The sequence below is a fragment of the Dromiciops gliroides genome, chromosome 5 (assembly GCF_019393635.1).
Source record: "Dromiciops gliroides isolate mDroGli1 chromosome 5, mDroGli1.pri, whole genome shotgun sequence".
Lineage (NCBI taxonomy): Eukaryota > Metazoa > Chordata > Mammalia > Microbiotheria > Microbiotheriidae > Dromiciops > Dromiciops gliroides.
The window spans coordinates 135,019,612-135,039,338 of NC_057865.1; the positions used below are offsets into that span (position 1 = coordinate 135,019,612).

The following is a 19,727-nucleotide window of genomic DNA, read 5'->3' on the forward strand; positions in this document are numbered from 1 at the left end:
CTCTCCCTACACTCTTCCTTGGAAATTTCCATCTGCGACCATGGGTTCAGTTATTACATCTTTGAATATGACTCCCAACTCTATATTATTTGGCCCTGATCTCTCTGCAGAACTCCAGGCTTACATTTAGTAACTACTTGTTTCACCCACCTCTACCTAGATGTTTAGTTGGCACCACAAATAAATGTGCCCCCAGTGGAATTTACTGTATTTTCCCCTAAACATATTCTTCCTCCAAATTTAACAATTATGTCACCACCAACCTGCCAGTTACCTACCTAGGTTTGCAACCTTTATGTTATCCTTCCCCATCCCCCCACCTTGACTTCTGTATCCAGTCAGTCACAAAATCTTATAGATCCTATTTTTATAACCTCTCTCAACTTGGTCCCCTACTCTCCATTTTTACAGAATCTACCTTATTCCATGTATTAATCAATCAGCTCTCACCTGGACTATTGGATCAGACAATAGTATGATTGGTCTTTCTGCCTCCATACATAGTTGCCCAACTGACCATGTCACTTCCCCTACTCAAAAATCAATGGCTCCATATTGCTTCTAGAATAAAGGATGGACTGGGCCTATTTTTTCATTGGTAAAGAGACCTCACAGGTAAAGAAATTTCCTTTACCAACACAAGTCTTTGCACCTTATAGATTTAAGGGAGCTGCTTAGAGCAGAAATGTCAAACTCAAATAGAAATGGAATCCAATGACTGCCAAAAATTATCATTATCTGTGCTTTACTGTATTTTTATTTATTTTTTATACATTTAGCAATTCCATTTAATCTGTTTCAGGCCCCATTGGAATCTGACACCTATGCTGTAGAGCACTGCAAGGTTAAGTGGGACTTGAACCCAGGTCTTCCTGGCTTTAAGAATGGCTCTTTCCCTCTTGCCTTTACAATACTATACTGATCCTGGGGTAGCTAGGTGGTGCAATGGATAAAGCACTGGCCCTGGATTCAGGAGGACCTGAGTTCAAATCCAGAATCAGAAACTTACTAGCTGTGTGACCCTGGGAGAGTCACTTAACCCTCATTGCCCACAAAAAACAAAACCAAAAATAACCCAATAATATACAGATCCATCAGCCTAGCCATCTACTTTTCTAGTCCTAATCCATAATATTTCTTTCTTTTTCGTTCTTTCTCTTTCTCTTTTTCTCTTTCTTTCCCTCTTCTTTCTTTCCTTCTATTCTGCCTTCCAGTAAAACCTCTTTGTGTTTCTCTGGACCAACCTTGTATCCTTGTCCTATTTACTTCTGACACTCATCCCTGCTTGCAGACTCCTCAGTTTTCTTCAGAGCATATCCTTGGCCATCATCTATCATAAAAGCATTACTAATTCCCGAGCTATTAGAACTCTTTTCTACGTGTAATTGTATTTTTCTTTGTACTTTACTTACTTATATACCTATTGTATTTCTCCTTGTAGCACTATAAGCTCATCATGGGCAGGGGCTGTTTGGGTTTTTTTTTTGGTGAGGCAATTGGGGTTAAGTGACTTGCTAGGGTCACATAGCTAGTAAGTGTTAAGTGTCTGAGGCCAGATCCAAACTCAGATCCTCTGACTCAGGGCTGGTGCTCTATCCACTGTGCCATCTAGCTGCCCCTGGTTTTTATCTTTTTTGTCCCTAATTGCATGAAGTACCAGGCACATGAAGCTATTTGGCTAGTATTTGTTAAATGGAATTTAGATTCAGTTCAGTTTTTCTACTCTAGTTTAGGTTGTGGAGTTCAGTCCTAAAAGCTGTTAAAAGTTAGCTTACAGCTTTGCTGAGTGCCAGTCAAGAATGGAAGTTTCTCCTAAAATAAAATATAAATCTCTGAGGACAGAGATTATATCCAGACATCTTTGTATGGATATAGTATTTTTACTATTTCACATGGTAGTCAGTCAAGAAATACTTTTGACTGACTTGAGACTGTAAATCATTCTTATTTACCAAAAAGTTGTGAGTTATTAGTAAATCCATAATATTTCTATAAACTACAATAAAAAACATTTCTACAAAGAAAGGTTTATAATTTATTTCAAACATCACAATGGGTTATTCTTTTTATTAAAGAGCGTTTAGAATATAAAAGCAAAACAAAACATGACCAAATTTGCAAAAGTAGAAAAAATGGGAACAAATTAGTTATTCTCGAAAATACTTATTTATATATAGGTGTCATACCAATGTCCATGTTCATCTTCTCTGAATTTCACAACTGATGCTATCCAAAAGTGGAATGGACTGCCTCAGGGTGTTCCTCTTTATTAGAAGGCTTTAAGCAAAGAATAGACGAACATTTGTTGGTTGTATTGCTGAGGGGATTCTTGTTTGAGTAGAGTTTGGATTACATGGCCTAACATTCCTTCTGAATCACAGATTCTGTAAATCTACACTGGTTCTTAGGGGAAAAAAGTCACACATCTGAGGTGTATTGCAAAATTTATTCCTAATTAATAAATAGAGACTGTTTATTAGAAACAATTTTGGTATGGTGTACTTTTCCTTAATTATATTTAGAACCTTTACTAATAGCTAAACAAATTACCTGTCCCAGGTTATTTTTTTTAATAGCCATGGCTAACACATTTCTTAGCTACTTCATCAGAGACTTGATACCTTGAGGCACTAGTCATGAGCACATCTTCCCTCCAGCGGTACCAATGTCCTCATAGACACTCCACACTAATCAGGAAGGCCACTGCAAAGGTTTTCTCTGTGCACAGTCTGTATTTTATAGGCCAATTTCAGTACATTATCAACTTAATGTTATACAAAAAGAAGCATAACTTGAACGATAGCATCATATAAAAACGAAATTAATTTATGTACTAAAGTACCATATAAAGAAAGTAAAACAAACCAGCAACAGACAGCATATAATACCATCAGAGTGGAGTGGAAGAGAGCGGGAACATTGGGTACAACAAATATTGGTAGGAAAATCCTGAATGAGAAAAACTATCTACTAATAGTTGGTGGAGTTATAATCTGTACAGATGGAAGGAATAACCCAGGTAGATAAAATTTGAGGTCACTGAAGTATAGGGAAGCTGAATTATTACTTCAGTTTGATGATGAAATCCTGAGAACTAACTTGCTATCACTAATTTTATATTCACAAATCTAAAGGTAGAAGATAGACAAGACTTTGGGGGTGGGTTACATTTAGCTTATACTCAGAACAAAATGGTGACCTCAGTGCTTCATGGTAAATTGGAAAGGACAATGAAATATAAAAGGACAGATGGTAAATTTAAGCACAGAAGGGAAAAGAGAGTATTGTTCCCAATAAAATGACATTGGCTTAGGCCTACAACCCTAAAACCACCTCTAATGCAAATTATAAAGGAAATTCTCATTTTCCCTATCCTATGAGCATTGAGATGGTATACTTAATTGAATTCCTGTTACATAAGCAATATAAACAGAGTAGTTTCTAGTGTACCTATTTGACTATTTGTAAGTCAGTTTACACTAGCACCTAAGGAAAAGCTACAGATTCAATTCAGTCCAATTCAATTAACACTTAGTAAACAACTGCTATGTGTAGAATTGGGGCAACTAGGTGGTACAGTGGATAAAGAGCAAGGAATGGAGTCAGGAAGATGAGTCTTTGTAAATTCAAATCTTCCCAAGTTCAAATCTAGCCTCAGATGTTTACTAGCTGTGTGACCCTGGGCAAGCCATTTAACCCTCTTTTCCTCAGTTTCCTCATGTGTAAAATGAGCTGGAGAAGGAAATGGCAAGCCACTCCAGTATCTTTACCAAGAAAACCCCAAATGGGGTCACAAAGAGTTGAACATGACTGAAATGACTAAACAACAACAAAATTTGCAGAATACTCATCTATATGCTTCAAGGGAAACAGGCTTTTGGGAGGAGGAGATGTATTAGTAGATAATAATAGCTAGCATTTATATCATGTTTATAAAGTGCCATATGTACACTAATCTCATTTCACTATCACACAATGTAATATACAAGTCCCTTCCATTAACTCCTCTATACAATTAGGGATTATATAGATGGTCCTTTCAAGTTCTTCTGGTTCTAAATCCTATGAATTACATCAGAAAGGAAGAGCAGAAATGTGCTTTGGAGGCTATCTGGAGCATGTTCGGCTTTAAAAAGTGTGGAAGAGTGAATTCCAAGCATCTGGAATACTGAGTAAAGTTACAGAAGTAGGAAAGCATAGGACTTTCCCACTGTCCAGGAGAAAGAATAGTTTAGTTCATCTGGAGCACCAAGTATGTTAAAAAGAGATTAGGCTGGAAAGGTTATGGAATAAGAGAGCATCTAGTTTACAATCTGATTCAAGGGAGAAATGAACACTTCCCATGACTTGCAGGAAAATATTGGAAGGTGAGATAACTCTTAAGAACCTTCTGCCTCTCAAATTTTGGGAAAACTGATCCCCCTTGGGTAGAAGGCAAATTAATCATACTCTGACTTGCCTAGCACAAAAGAACCTCTTTCATCACTTTCCCTAAGAGTAGTAAGTATAGCATGATTATATTATAAATGATCCCTTCTCAAGAAGTAGGACAGGGGGCAGCTAGGTGGTGCAGTGGATAAAGCACTGGCCTTGGATTCAGGAGGACCTGAGTTCAAATCCAGCCTCAGACACTTGACATTTAACTAGCTGTGTGACCCTGGGCAAGTCACTTAACCCTCATTGCCCTACAAAAATTAAAAAAAAAAATCAAGAAGTAGGACAAAAGTCATGAAGGAAGAGCAAGAACTAACAGGTATACAACTGGAAGGCCGCATTGGTACCTATAGGATGTCAAAAGATCCATAGGAAACTCTACTAGGATATTGGGAAGGACACTTTACAGAGGATTTATGGGAGCACAGAAAGACTTAGATGGATCATGATCTGTAGCAATGGAAGGATGACCCACACTGATGAGACCATGTATTCACTGTAGTACAGGGAATATTCATTAAAAACAATAAATGTAATGTCCCAGTGTCCTAAGCATATGCCTTTTTTTGTGGGGGGGGGGGCGTAGCAATGAAGGTTAAGTGACTTGCCCAGGGTCACACAGCTAGTAAGTGTCAAGTGTCTGAGGCCAGATTTGAACTCAGGTCCTCCTGAATCCAGGGCTGGTGCTTTATCCACTGTGCCACCTAGCTGCCCCCAAGCAAATGTCTTTAAATGGAATGTCTATACCAGTAAGTACTGGCCCCGAGAAAAGGTCACTCCCTTCCATACTGGCAGGAGCAGGGCAGGCTGTTAGTTTTTTTTTCAATAATGATATTTTTACCTACCCCCCTCCCCAACCAGAATGCTGTAAACTGAAAATTCCAGCTTATATTAATGCTTGGACATGTCTAAAAATTCCCTAGAGCTACATAATAATTTATATGCCAAAATTTCCAATCATACTATCTCATGCCACAAGAACTTTAGTTCACATCCTTAATGTCATTCATAAACCAGGAATAATAACTATGGCAAAATGTCTAAACTAAACTGAACTATGAATATGTTTCTTTGATTGGCTACTTGGGCTGAGTCAAGATCCATAGTTCATACTTTTAGGAAGAAAACAACTAAGCTCCATGGTTAAGCAAACACATTTCTTACTTTAGGTTACATAATAGATTGAAACTTCAATTATTAGGAAATGGTAGATAATATTTGTTTTCCCATAAAACCATGCTTTGTTTTAAATGGAATACTTTGCAGAGACAGCTAAGAAATGAGACAAAATTCTACTTTCAATTATCAAACAAATATTAAATTATATAGGAAGAGAGAATATAGATAAGCCATCTTATCTAACCCTTCCCCCTCCAAGCAGTACTTATTTAACTAACCAAGTCAACTGTTCATACCATTCTTTTTTTTGTTGTTGTTGTTGTTCATTCTATTCTTAGAGATCTATAGTTTTTTATTCTAGTGGCCTAATTAAGTATTTAAAATAATTTTTAAAAAGTTATTCTGTTATACTTAACAAATTTTTATTTTAAGGACAATTCCTCTAATTTAGACCACAATGATGATTGACATTTACTTAGCATTCTCCTTCTAACAATCCTTCATATATCTGAAGATAATGATTAAGTTTCTGCTCAGTTTCCTTTCCCCCTTCAGCTAAATAATTTAGATCCTTTCACCTCCCCCCCCATGTCCTATTTTCTAACCATTCAATCATTTTATTGTTTTTCTCTGGACCCTCTCCAAGTTTTCTACATATCTTATTCAAAATTAAATGTCAGGCAATATTCCTATTGTGCCTTGTAAGTTACAAGGAGGTTTTTATGCATTTCTATTGTTTTACAGTTGAAAAACACCGTGAAGGAGAAAAGTCTATTACTCCTCACAAGATAGGCAAAATTTTGTTTAATTTCCAATGATTTACATTTACATAGTATTTTTTGTCTTGTTTCTGTTAGATCTCAAAGTGATAGTCTTCTTAGAAGTGAATTTAGTGTTCATTTTATTAAGATTGTTGTTAGCTTTAAGATGGAAGTTCAATTAAATGGGAAAGGGAGAAGATGTTAAGTATGCATCAAGTACAGTAAGTTAAATATAAGCAAAATGATAACACAAATCCACTCCATAATATTTTTCACTCAAAGAGCACAATGTCTCCCTACATCACAAAACATGGAAATGATAGAGAAAACCTAAGGAACTTGGATGTTAATTCTTGAATAGGTGCTAAGAAATGAATACTGTTTCAATTCCAAATTCTGTGTACTACTTTCCTTTTTCAATTTATATTTTAGTAGAAGAGTAAAATAGATTCTATAAGGAAATAATGACATAACTGCCAAATTTCAGGACTGCAACTTCTTTTAAATAAATGAAGATTAAATAGATAATGAGATAAAACTTTAGTGAAAATTCTTCAAAATTTACATGACTGCCCAATTTATTCTCCAAACCAGCTATGTACCTGAACAGTATGAAATCTCCTTTATTTGGTAGGTGAAGAAATTTAAAAGCAAAGAGACTAGATCTCATTCAGTCAGAATCAAAGCACAGAGCTAGAAGAGATTCCAGAGGTCAACGAATTCAAATCATAAGTAGCTAGGAATGACTTCTATAACAACCTTGAGGACTGGTCATCCAGCTTCCACCTGAAGACCACCATTAAAAATCAATCCATTGGGGGCAGCTAGGTGGTGCAGTGGATAAAGCACTGGCCCTGGATTCAGGAGTACCTGAGTTCAAATCCAGCCTCAGACATTTGACACTTAACTAGCTGTGTGACCCTGGGCAAATCACTTAATGCTAATTGCCCCATGAAAAACAAACAAACAAAAATCAATCCATTATCTCCAAAGGCCAGGATGTTTTTGGACAGCTCTAATTCACACTCAGACAGGGCAAGTCACTTAACCCCAGTTGCCTCACCAAAAAAAAAAGTAAGTCTTACAAAAAGGTTTAAAAAAAAACACACCTTGACTAAGTCCTTTACATATTTTTAGCTTCACTGGTTTCTTCTATAAGATGAAAGAAAATGGTTGGATTAGATAATCTCTAACATCTGTACGTTTCTATGACTATATAATGGAAAGATTTAAGTTTTATAACTATAGATTTATCTCCATAATTAGATTTTAAACTGTTTGAGGGCAGAGACTATTAGTTTTTCATCCTATATTCTTAGTCTTAGCAAAATACATTGCTACAGTAGGCAAATAGTAGTATTATATTAAGAGAACATATATTGTAGCAAAATCTTGATTAAGCAAAATAGGAATGGAATGTTTATGTGAGTTGAATTTTCTGACATGCAGCTTTTTATTTCTTTAGAATGGGGCTTATAACGCCTTCCTCTTTCTTTTTATGGTTCTCTAGCTAGAACAATGTGAGGGAGCTAATGGATCATACTGACTGTGATGAGGAGGTAGCTTTCTGCTTGTGAATAGGGCAGGAGCCTCTTGATTTTGACTACTCAGATCTGACAGAACCTGAAGTGAAGAAGACAGAGATACTGACTTCAAGAGGGAAGTGCTAGGCAGGAAATAACACAAATAGGAGTCTGTTGCCTTATTTGAATGGAAGAAGCATCCTTAAGACAGTTCTTCAAGGCTCATTTTCTTTTGACCTTGTTCTCTCTTTAAATATGAGGAGCCTCACAGTAGGTACTTTAGCTTGTCTGTTCTCTATGTGATGAAGAGAGTGGAAGCTTATTGTTTTTCTTCTGCTTTCCAGAAAGCAGTAGGGGACATGGTGGCTACTTCTTCTTGGTGAGCCAAGGAACATTTCTTGGATCTTCCACTTTTCTAAGGTAACTGAGTGGTAGGCACTGTTGGGCTTTGAACAGGTATTGATCTATTGTCAGGCTCCATTCAAGAATAACTTTGTGCTAGGTGGCACAGTGGATAGAGCACCAGCCCTGGATTCAGGAGGATCTGAGTTCAAATCCGGCCTCAGACACTTAACACTTACTAGCTGTGTGACCCTGGGCAAGTCACTTAACCCCAATTGCCTCACCAGAAAAAAAAAAGAATAACTGTGTTTCATATTTTAATAATTACTATTAAGGATTCTAATTTTTCTTATAAAAGTCATTTTTAGATATTTGCATGTTCTATTGAGTTAGGAATTTTCACCTGTTAATTTTCACCATGTGTTTGATGAGCGAGATCTGGGCATGTTGTGGTGTGTTTAAAGGCTATGTACTTGGGTCTATCTTGCTTCAAAATTTTTCTCCAGTATGGATGAAGGTATAGAATTTGTAAAGAACAGCTAGGTGGTACAGCAGATAGAAAGCTAGGTTTTGAGACAGGAAGACTAATCTTCCAGAGTTAAAATCTGGCCTTGGCCACTTAGTACTGTGTGATCCTGAGCAAATCACTTAATCTTGTTTGCCCCAGTTCCTCATCCATCAAATGATCTGGAGAAGGAAATGGCAAACTACTGTAGTGTCTTTGCCAAGAAAACCCCAAATTGCGTCATGAAGATCTCGACACAAACTGAAACCACCAAATAACAACAGAATTCCTACTTATAAAATTTGTAGATGAAAGAAAGTTGAGATGCATAGCTGACAGGTTGGTTGATAAAATCAATAACTTAAAAGGACAGAGCAATGGATTAAACCAAAAAAGATGAAATTTCATAGGAATGAATGTGAAGTTCCAAAATTAGGGTAAAAAGTAAGCTGTAGGGGGCAGCTAGGTGGCGCAGTGGATAAAGCACTGGCTCTGGATTCAGGAGGACCTGAGTTCACATTTGGCTTCAGATACTTTACACTTACTAGCTGTGTGACCATGGCCAAGTCATTTAATCCTCATTGCCCTGCATTTAAAAAAAAAAAAAGTAAGCTGTACAAATTTGAGCCAGAAGTGTTCTACACTGGCCATGGGAGCCAAACATAATTTTTCATTTCCTTGTTAGAGATATATTTATTAGAACAAAGGAGTTAATGATTACATTGTATTATGCTCTTGTCAAACTATATGCAGAGCACATTTTAAGAGGACTCAACAAACTGGATGGGATTAGGAGCTAGGGAGAAGTAGGGTGATGAAGGAGGAATCTAGAAACTGTCTAGTATAGGGAATGGCTGAAGGAATTGGGGCTCTTTAGTCTAGAGAGAAGACTAAGTATCCATATACCATGGAGTCCATGCTGGTTTTGGCTGTAATACCTGGAGAAAGAGCAGAAAGAGAATTGGACTTCCTTTCAAAAAAGCTGGGAAAGCCCTTGCTCCAACACTAACTTCAGATTTCTTCTCTGTAAAATGGGGATAATCATATACCTCAGAGGATTCTGGGAAAGAATGCTTTGTGTGAATCATAACTCACTACACAAGTGATAACTGTCTTCAAATAGCTGAAATGTTGGTCGCTAGGTGGCTCAATGGATAAAGTACTGGCCCTGGAGTTGGGAAGACCTAAGTTCAGTCCAGTTCAAAGACTCACAAGCTGTGTGACCCTAAGCAAGTCACTTAACCTCAGTTTGCTTTAATCCATCAGAGAAGGAAATGGCAAACCACTCCGCTATCGTTGCACAGAAAACCCCCGAAAACAATATGGCTCATGGGATCATGAAGAGTTGGACACAACTGAATGACTGAACAAGAACATGTAGAAAAGGGTTGGGGTATATTTTGTTTAGATTCAAAAGGAAGAATAAGAATGTTAAGGGCTAAAATTCTAGCTAGTCTGTCTAAAATATCTAATGAGTAGTTGCCAATAAATTATAAGCTTTAGCAAGAGTTAGACTTTTAAGCATTTATTAAGGAGAATAAGAATTTGGTAAAGAGAGAAGAAAGGCCTAGATTCCTCTATCTATTAAAGGGAGAGCACATTTCTAGCTCCGCTCTCCACCAGAGTCCAAAGGAAAGAGTGTGAGACCGAGCACCAGTCTCTTCCTTCCTCCTCCCACTCGCCCACGTCACTTCCTGACGCCAAAGAAAAGACTCCTGGTCTTGCCCTCAAAAACCTTCGCTTCATGGGTGGAACTCTTCTACAGTAAGTCTCCAGCAGGTGGCGTCATTCCAATCGTTACAAGAACAAATCAGTCTGTTACAAAAGGCAGGTTTGTCTAAAATGTTTTAGCAAAAAACTTTCCAATAATTAGAGTCATTCAAAAATGGAATGGGTTTATTGTGAGGCATTTGACCCTGTTCATTTGAAATGTTCAAATAGTAATTTATTAGTGTTGGAGCAGGGATTCCTGCACCCTGTAGAATAATATAATAGTCAGTCAACAAGCATTTAGCAAGTACTTATAGGTATCAAGCACTGTGGTAGGTGCAGGGGATACAAAGAAAAGCAAGAGTTTTTGCTCTCAAGGAGCTCATATTTTAAAGGGGGAGACAAGTTACAAATATCTATGAATATACAAGACATAAAATAATAGGGAGCACTCCCATGTAGCTTTAAGGTTCTTTACAAATATTATATCATTTTATCCTTGCAACAATCCTGAGATGTAGGTATTATTATTCCCACTTTAGAGAGGAGGAAACAGGCAAAAAGAAAGCTAATGTGTCTGAGGCAGAATTTGAACTCCAGGTGTTCTGACTCACACTCTAGTGCTTTATCCACTGTGCCACCTATATAGGAAGTAATCTCAGAGGGAAAGGCACAGGCTCTCTCAATTTCCTTCCCACTCTAAGACTATGATTCTTGTTTTAAATTTGTGTGGAAAAGATGCTAGTTACAAATGTTTCTTTCTTTTTTTTTTTTTTGCCAGTTTTCAGTAATGCCTTCATATGATTGTCAAATCACTAACCAGGCATTTGATAGTATTTTCATCAGCAGCAATAAACATTTACTGAATATTCACTGGTGTCTAAGGGGATGAAAAGTGAATTCTGCTGTCAGTTATGGTCTTTTGGGCTTTTAAGAAACAATAGACTTTTTTTCCCCTATTCACACATGTGGCTCATCAGTGTGTTCCTTGGCTTATCACCTGAAAATGTGCAGTCACACCAGTAGTAGAACATACCAAGGTGGAAACCTTTAAGGCAATGGAAGTGCTGGCACCAGAAGTGTTAGAATTTGTAGACTGTTAAGGAATTTCTCCTCTTTGAGGTATGAAAGGCTTGTGACTATCATGTACTGACAGGAGCTGTGTCTATATTTATGAATAAAATGTAAAGTAATAAGTTGTCCTTGTCAATTAGCTAAAGCCTTTAAAAAGAATTACTCTATTGGCAAGTTGAAATATTCTAAAGAGCTCTTGGGTGAAGGGTATCAGAAGAGTACTGGGTTCTTAATCTTTATTCGACATGCAGATACACTGTGGACAATGAAAATTAACATGCATATGAAAGAAAATTTTCTCATAAGTATTTAATAATTAGTATGAAATGTTTAAAGAGCTATCCTAAATGGTGTCATGTTTATTTAGTAGCACTCTGTTCTTTCAAAGTAACAATATGAACAGGACTAAAGAGACTGGATATTAGTGTAACTATGCTCTAAAATGTTTACATGTATAGTAAGATATGGTCTGGACTTGTGATTTCATAAATATTCAACCCCTATGGCAGGAAATTCACTCTACCCAAGCAGGTAGGTACCTTCTATAAATTTTTTAAAAAATCTTATCAGGTTGCCTAGTACTCTTTTTTTTTTTTTGCAGGGCAATGAGGGTTAAGTGACTTACCCAGGGTCACACAGCTAAGTAAGTGTCTGAGGCCAGATTTGAGCTCAGGGAGATGAGCCTTCCTGATTTCAGGCCCAGCACTCCATCCACTGCACCCCCTAGGTGCCCTTCTGGCATGTAGTTGCCCTAGGTAGCTCTTATCTCTTCAGTTAGCCCTCTCTCATTATATTAGAAAGCTTTAAGTGCTGCCCTGCCCCCATTTCTATTCTGGTTTTTTATCCACTAGACAATGCTGTCTCTCATACTAGGGTGGCCGACCTATGATATCTTAAAAAGTTATTCTACTCAGTGATTTCTTCCTCATCGAATCAAATAACTTAATTTTCATAATAGCATGATCTATATCACATCCATTTATTAGCATTTATTAAGTGCTCATGGGAAAAGTAACATGGTTTCTAACCCTAATTTAATGAAATTCTTTTAAAACATTACAGTGGAGTACTGTGTTATTCTAAATGCTCTTCATGGAGGGAGTTTAGAAGTTCTCTGTGAACAATCCATTCCACTTTTGCATTCTTCTTTCAAATGTGAAGGTTTCTAAAACAAAGTCTGTGAAAACCCTGGGGGATGGAGGAGTGCCTAAACCTACATAATCTGAACCCTGTTTAGAAGGAGCCCATTTAATCCATCTGACATGCAAACTCTGTCCTTCAGAGGCCTCCCTGGGCAATCTGCCAAAGAAGGGAGAAATCTGACCAAATCAAGGCTATTTCCAAAGGTCTGAGGAAAGCCCAAACCAACTTAAATTAAAAGGGCAATCTCTGATAAAGAGGTTATGAAGGAGCACAGCAAAATAATTGGAAGTAGATTTTCCAAGACAACACAATACAGGAATAGTTGCTGATTTTAGGCTCTTCTAATCACCTGAGAATGAAAGGCAGTGTCCTGGACTGAAAGTGATACTTGGATGGAAGTCCTGATTGCCATTTTATTAGCTGGATGACCTTGGGTAAGTCCCTTTGCCTCGGTTTCCTTTTCCATGAAATCTAGGTAATAATATGTGTACCTTACTTCTAGGATCCTTGAGGGGAAAGCACTTTATTAACTGTAAAAGTGTACTACTATTATGAGGACAACTGTTCTATTCAGACGACACTGCAACCTAAAATTATTGCAAGGAAGCTATTCTGGGACAAGAGAAAGCTAAACATACAGTGCTAGCTTGTAAGAAGGAAGAGAGCTTTGCTGCTGAATGAACCTAATCATGTGACTGAGGGAAGAAAAATATTCTTTTAGGCTCAAGCTCTTACAGAAAATGCTTAAGTGATATAGGCAGCAACACTTCAAAATTACTCCTCTCTGATGGAGGATAGACTTAGGTGGAGGAAGGAGGGAAAAGAAACATTAGATGACAGGAGCAGAGAGAAGAGGAGGAAACAGGAAAGGGAAATGATGAAAAGAAACTGAATTCATCCTCTTTTCCCCTAAATCAGTTTCCTAACTGGCCTCTGTGTGTTCAACCTCACCCACACACTACTGGATACTAAATTAGCTTTCTTGTCTCTGCTCATAAACATGTCATTCAATCTCAAAAACATTTCATGGTTTTTCATGGTGTAGAGAATACAGTGCAAACATCTTAGGCCAGCATTCAAAACCCTTCACTATTTGTCTGCTACTTCTCCAAATGTATCTCCCCTCCCTAACAAATCATGTGCTTTCCCTCTTCTGTGGCTTTGATGCTTGGATAGTGATAGCATCTGGACTTAGGACCCTATTTCTTGGCTATGAGAATTTCCAGAAAAGGAAATTCTCTTTCTCTATCAATGCAGATTGATGCCTTATCTGAAACTAAATTTTAGAGAATTGTCTAGGTCATTGGTGTCAAACTCAAATAGAAATGGGGGCCACTGAATCATTACACATACAGATCCCTGTAGGCAGCATACTGACTTGGAAAACCACACATTTTGACATATTCCTGTTTAATTAATTAATTTTTGAAAATATCTCCCAATTACATTTTAATCTAGTTCAGGCCACACTTGGGCTTCATGTTTGACACTTCTGGTCTGCATCACTGAGAGGTTAAGTGATTTCTACAGTGTTCCAGAGCTGAAACTTGAACTTAGGTCTTCAGAATTAAGTCCAGAATAGCCATTTTCCTATGTCTTTTCTCTACCTTCTAGAAAAAAAAAAAGAAATTGCCAAAAAGGCAGGAATATACCAGCTATTCATTTAGTAGTGGGCATAGCACATGCCTAGAGGTTGAAATTCAACACCAACACTCTATCCCACTTCCATACAAGCTTTATAATATACATGGGTCAAGAATGCATTAACCATTTTCTCTGGCTGACCTAGAGGTCTATAAAATACTCTAGATGGATGTCTTCTTGAAGAACACCTCTTTTATATAATCTGTTCTTTTCCCACAAGATTTAGCCTTTCTTTGCTCTTTTCCACTCATAAGATTGCAAAATGCCAAGTATCAGAAATACCTAATTTTGCTTCCTTTTATCTTTATCCATCCATCATAATTACATATCTCTACCATCTACTTATCTGTTGATAAAATCTCATTGGTGCTATTATAAAAAGAAAATGACCCTGACAAAGATTAAGTGACTTACCTAAAGTCATACAGTTAGTAAGTGTCCTGACTCCAAAGCCTGGGCTCTATACACTTATGCCACACAGTTCCTACTCTTGCCTTTTGACAATATCACAGTCTGTTGTGAATTACAGTCTAATTCTTTTGCTTTTTACAGTTTGTGCTTTAACGTCTGCATTTAAATTAAATCTAAAATTCGCTGATTAAGTGCCTAGGGTATGCATTGTCTTTTGCTCCCTTACTGGCAATTAAAAACCACAGTAACAGGAACAAAGACAATCTCTGCCCTGAAAGAGCTTATACTATCTTTCTATACCAATGTCCTTTTCCTTACAGTCAATCAATCACCTAGCATTTATTATGCCCCTATGTTGTGCTAGACACTGTCCTAAGCATTGGGGATTCAATACAAAAATTAAGCACAACTGCCCTCAAGGAGTTTTAATTCTGTGGGGTAGATGGGAAAACAATACACAAACATCAAAATATATGCTGGATAAACAGGTTTTTTTTCAGTCAGAAGAAGCACTGGCAGCTTGGGAGTGAGTTAGGAAAGGCTTCATGTGGGAAGGGTCATTTGAGCGGAGATTTGGAGGAAGCCGGGATGAGAGTGAATTTCAAGCATGGGGAGGACCCTGTGCAAATGGTGATCAGAGGTGGAATGCCTTGTTGGAAGAACAGGATAAAACAGTTTGCTTAGACCACAGAGTTACATTGGGGGGGGGGGCAATGTGTATATAATTATCCTTAAAAGGTTGGTTGGAGCTCACATATTGTGAGCTCACACACTGAACTTCATATTGCAAAGGACTTTGAATTCCAAACAGAGGAGTTTGTGTTTCATTCTAATGTGGCCAAAGGTCACATGGAAGATGGAGTAGAGAGGGAAAGAGATGGTAGGCATAGAAAGCAATTAGGAGATTACCAAAATCCTTCAGATCAGAGGTGATGAGGGCCTAGTTGGCAGAGATAAGAGAGAAGTGTTTCGGTGGGAAAATTTACAAGATTAGATAACTGGATGTGTGGGGAATGGGAGGGTAAAGAATCAAGGATGACTTCTAAGTTGTGAATCTGGTTGACTAGAAGAGATGCTGGTACCTTGGATAGAAAGAGGGAAATTCAGAAGAGGCATAGATTTGGGGAGAAAGAGAGTGAATTTTGTTTTGGATACATTAAGACTCAGATGCCTGTGGGACACTGGGTTTGAAATGTTAAATAAGCAGTTGGTGACACAGGGTTACAGGTCTGGGAAGAAAGTGGCTTAAGTTAGATAGGCTAGTGTGTCAAGATAATAGAATGTGGCAGATGAGGAGATTTAGCAGATACTTGGGGGCCCACCTGGAGATGGATCAAAACTGACTGAATTGGGTGAGAGCGACTGACTACGACTGGCTTACTTCCAGTTAGCTAGAGTGTAAGCACATCTGGCTGGTACTTAAGAGGGTATTTAAGAAGATATTGTTCTCAGAAACTAAAAACTTTGAACTTTACATTGAGACGACCTTTGGGTCCAGTGAACCAATGAATTTGAATGACGCTAGCCAATCAGCTTGAAGAACCTCCCATTTCTGGGAGGGGAACATGAAGGAGGAAGCGGATGCTGGCAAGAGAGTTCTTCCTCTTTGGCTGGAGAGATTGGTGTGGTGGCAGGACTTCACATGGGAGTTTAGGAAGACTAGGATTTCCATGCTATAAGAAATCTGTTCTCAATCTTTCTCTCTTTACTATCTTATATCTTTTAATAAACCCTTAAAAGTCTAAACTCTTGGTGAATTTATCAGTGATTTTAGCCAGTTTCCCCCCAAAACTGGGGGGGACAGATTAGAACCCACATTTAGATTTCTAAACAACACACTACTCTAGGCATCATCTATGTAATACATGAAAACTGAACTTGGGGGAGAAGGGAGAGAGGGAGAGAGAGAGAGCATGCTTGAGCCTCTTCCCATCCCCTTTCATCTTGAATTGAATTTCTGACTATACATTTTAAATTAAACATGATCAAAACTGAACTCATTATCTTTCCCTCTAAATCCTCTCAAGGGTACCACCATCCTTTAAGTACCCTGGGATCCCAACCAAGGTGTCATCCTTGCCTTCTTACTATCTTTCACCCAACTTATCTAATATCTTGCCAAGGGTTTTCAATTTTCTTTGGAACATATCTTGAATGTACTTCCTTCTTTCTTGATATTACAATCACCGGGGGGCGGCTAGGTGGTGCAGTGGATAAAGCACTGGCCTTGGATTCAGGAGTACCTGGGTTCAAATCCGGCCTCAGACACTTGACACTTACTAGCTGTGTGACCCTGGGCAAGTCACTTAACCCCCATTGTCCCGCAAAAAAAAAAAAAGATATTACAATCACCATGGTGCAGGCCTTTATCACCTTATGCTTGGACTACTATTGCAATAGCCTGCTGGTGTGTCTACCTGCCTCAAGTCTACCTGCTCTAATACAGCCTCCATTCAAACGCAAAAATTATTTTCCTAAAGTGCAGGTCAGATCATATCACTCAACCCCTACTGAATAAACTTACTCCCTTTCACCTCTAGGGTCAGATACAGATTCCTGTTTAGAAGTGTTCCGATTATAATAGATGAAAACAAGCATATGACAATTATTGGGTATACTCTTTGAATTAAATAATTTTCAATATAAGTCAACAAATAAGAAACAATGTTGTTTTTTTCCCCCAGAAAACCCCATACTATTTAGGATGAATTTCTCACATTTGTGGAAAAATGTAACAACAAGGAAGTAGAAATCAATCATTATTTCTAATTTTTCCTCATCACGGAAGATGTGTAAAGAGCTATAGATTTGAAGTCAGAAGTTCCAGGTTATAATCCCACTCACTTCACTTCTCCCATTAACTACCTTCTTGGTCTTGAACAAGTCACCTAATCTCTCTGAGCTTCTATTCATCTATAAGATGTAAGGTTTGGACTAGTTGACCTGGAAGGTCACTTCCAGACCTAATTATATGATGCCGTGAAATTTTCTACATAATCTAATTAATATTGCTTCAATTATCTGTTAAGGAAAAGATAGTCAGAGGACTAGCATAAGCAATTTTTCCATCCATTCTCTTGATAATCAAAGAGTGTTAAGGCCTACAATGGGCCTCAGAGATGACTTAGTCTAATTCCCTCACTTTCTAGATAAGGAAATGGTGAATAGATTTGCTGAAAGTCACAAATACAGAGGTACTTGGTTATTGAGAAAGAAATAGGAGTCAGGTAGTCTTATGCCCAGTACAAGAACCTTCTTCACTGGCCTATACATTAACTTCTGGTGTTATGTTCAAATGTTGGTCCTCCCGTACTCATAGTTCAGGTATAAGATTTGTCTTCCATGTAACTGCATTAAGAAGACTCTGCCATAGTTTGATTAGTATTTTAAAATAATCTACTTATATATCTGTGGCTTTTGTGCCTTGGAAGTAGCTCACAGATGATCAGTCAGAAGAGATTAAGTAAAGGTACTTACTGGCTTTTTCTTTGTTATAGATGTCAAGTCATATATACTGCATTTACCTAAATAACAACATATTTATTTTAAAAACAATTTTTTTACACATAAATTACTTATCCTCGTGAGGATCAAATGAGATAGGATATGTAAAATGCTTTGCCAACTTTAAAGTGCTCTATCAATGTTAGCTATTAAAAATAACTGTATTAGTTTTAGAATGACTTAAAATGATTTCTCAGATTATTTTTTATTTCTCCATATGGTATATGAAGTTTACTTGTACTTGGCAGGGTGAGGTGAAGTGTGAGTGTTAGTGGAAGCATTATTCGAAACTGGGGTATGTGGTATTCACATCTTGATACTGATGACCGACATACACTGGGGCAAAAATAATCCTCCCTGTGCTTAAATTTTCTAATAGTCCATTTTTAAATTACCTCAAAGCATTAAACAAAACAAATGCAGCTTAATAATATGCCACACAAATGCATATTTGCAAAATAAGGTTAGTGTCTAATGGACTTCACCCTCTAATTCCAAAAGATATTTTCTGACATAACATTCATTTGAACATAAAGCACATCTCTGCTAAAACTAAAAGTAACATATAGCAATAGTAAGCCAATATTCAATAAGTAACAAGTGTTGAACAGTCTTAACCAGAAACATTAAGAGGGCTACTAATTAGTCCATAAGAAGAAAAAAAAAAATCATAGAATTTTAGTATTCAAAGGGGCAGCAGAGAAATCTATTCCAACTGCCTGTTTGACAAAGGAAAGGAAAGCCCAGAGAGGTTAGGTTACCTTGCCAATGTCCTAGAACCATCTAGTGGTAGAGCTGGGACTAGAACCCATGTGTCCTGGCTCCCAGTCCAGTGTATTCTAGCACCCCATACCTGAAATCATGTTTTCCCCTAAGAGACAAAAGTATAATGTAAAATAATAGTAATGCTCAGAGTGCATATTCCATTACCTCTTATGAAGTATCAAAGTAGGATGTATTATTATAAGAGGGAATACCTTCAGTGAAGGAACTTATTACAGTGCTAGGTACTAAAACTCAACTAATATAGCAAAGCAATAGCATTTACCTTAAATTTACGTCTCTGCTCTGCACAGCTGTTGAAGAACCACAAGTCTGTCTCATGGCTGAAAATGTAACAAGAACAATAATGCGACCAGTTTTCATACCTAGGCTAAATTAAGTAGATTCTTCAATGGCTAGAAAATAGTCAATGTCTCTAATAAAAGGCAACATACGTACACACAGACACACATATATGTATATCCATATATATGCACACACATATTTATTTTCTCTCTTATTTATCACACCTGACCTGTAAATAATTTTTTAGGAAGTGGGTACAATTCCACACTCTAATTGGCCACCTCTCCTTATCATTAGTCACCACTATTATATCATCTCTAAGAGAGATAACAAAAATAGGCCAAAGAAAGAAACAAATAAAAATGACAGATACCGCCATCTTGAACCCTAATTAATGCAGTCTGTTTTCTAGCATACATAGGTAAGAAAGTAAAGACGAAACATCTGGTAATACTTAGGCTAATATCAACTCCCATTTATATCACACTC

At 37.5% G+C, this 19,727-nt stretch overlaps 1 protein-coding gene across 4 annotated transcripts in view; it reads right to left on the bottom strand.

The window, feature by feature from the left end:
- FOXP2 (forkhead box P2) overlaps positions 1-19,727 on the bottom strand; it is a 693,998-nt gene that overhangs the window by 139,013 nt on the left and 535,258 nt on the right. The window contains exon 2 of one of the 4 annotated variants that reach the window (XM_043967105.1): positions 19,219-19,276. The exons of the other annotated variants lie outside the window; for them this stretch is intronic. The gene's annotated coding sequence lies outside the window, so the exon portion shown is untranslated. The remainder of the gene's footprint in view (positions 1-19,218; positions 19,277-19,727) is intronic. 4 annotated transcript variants of the gene reach the window in all.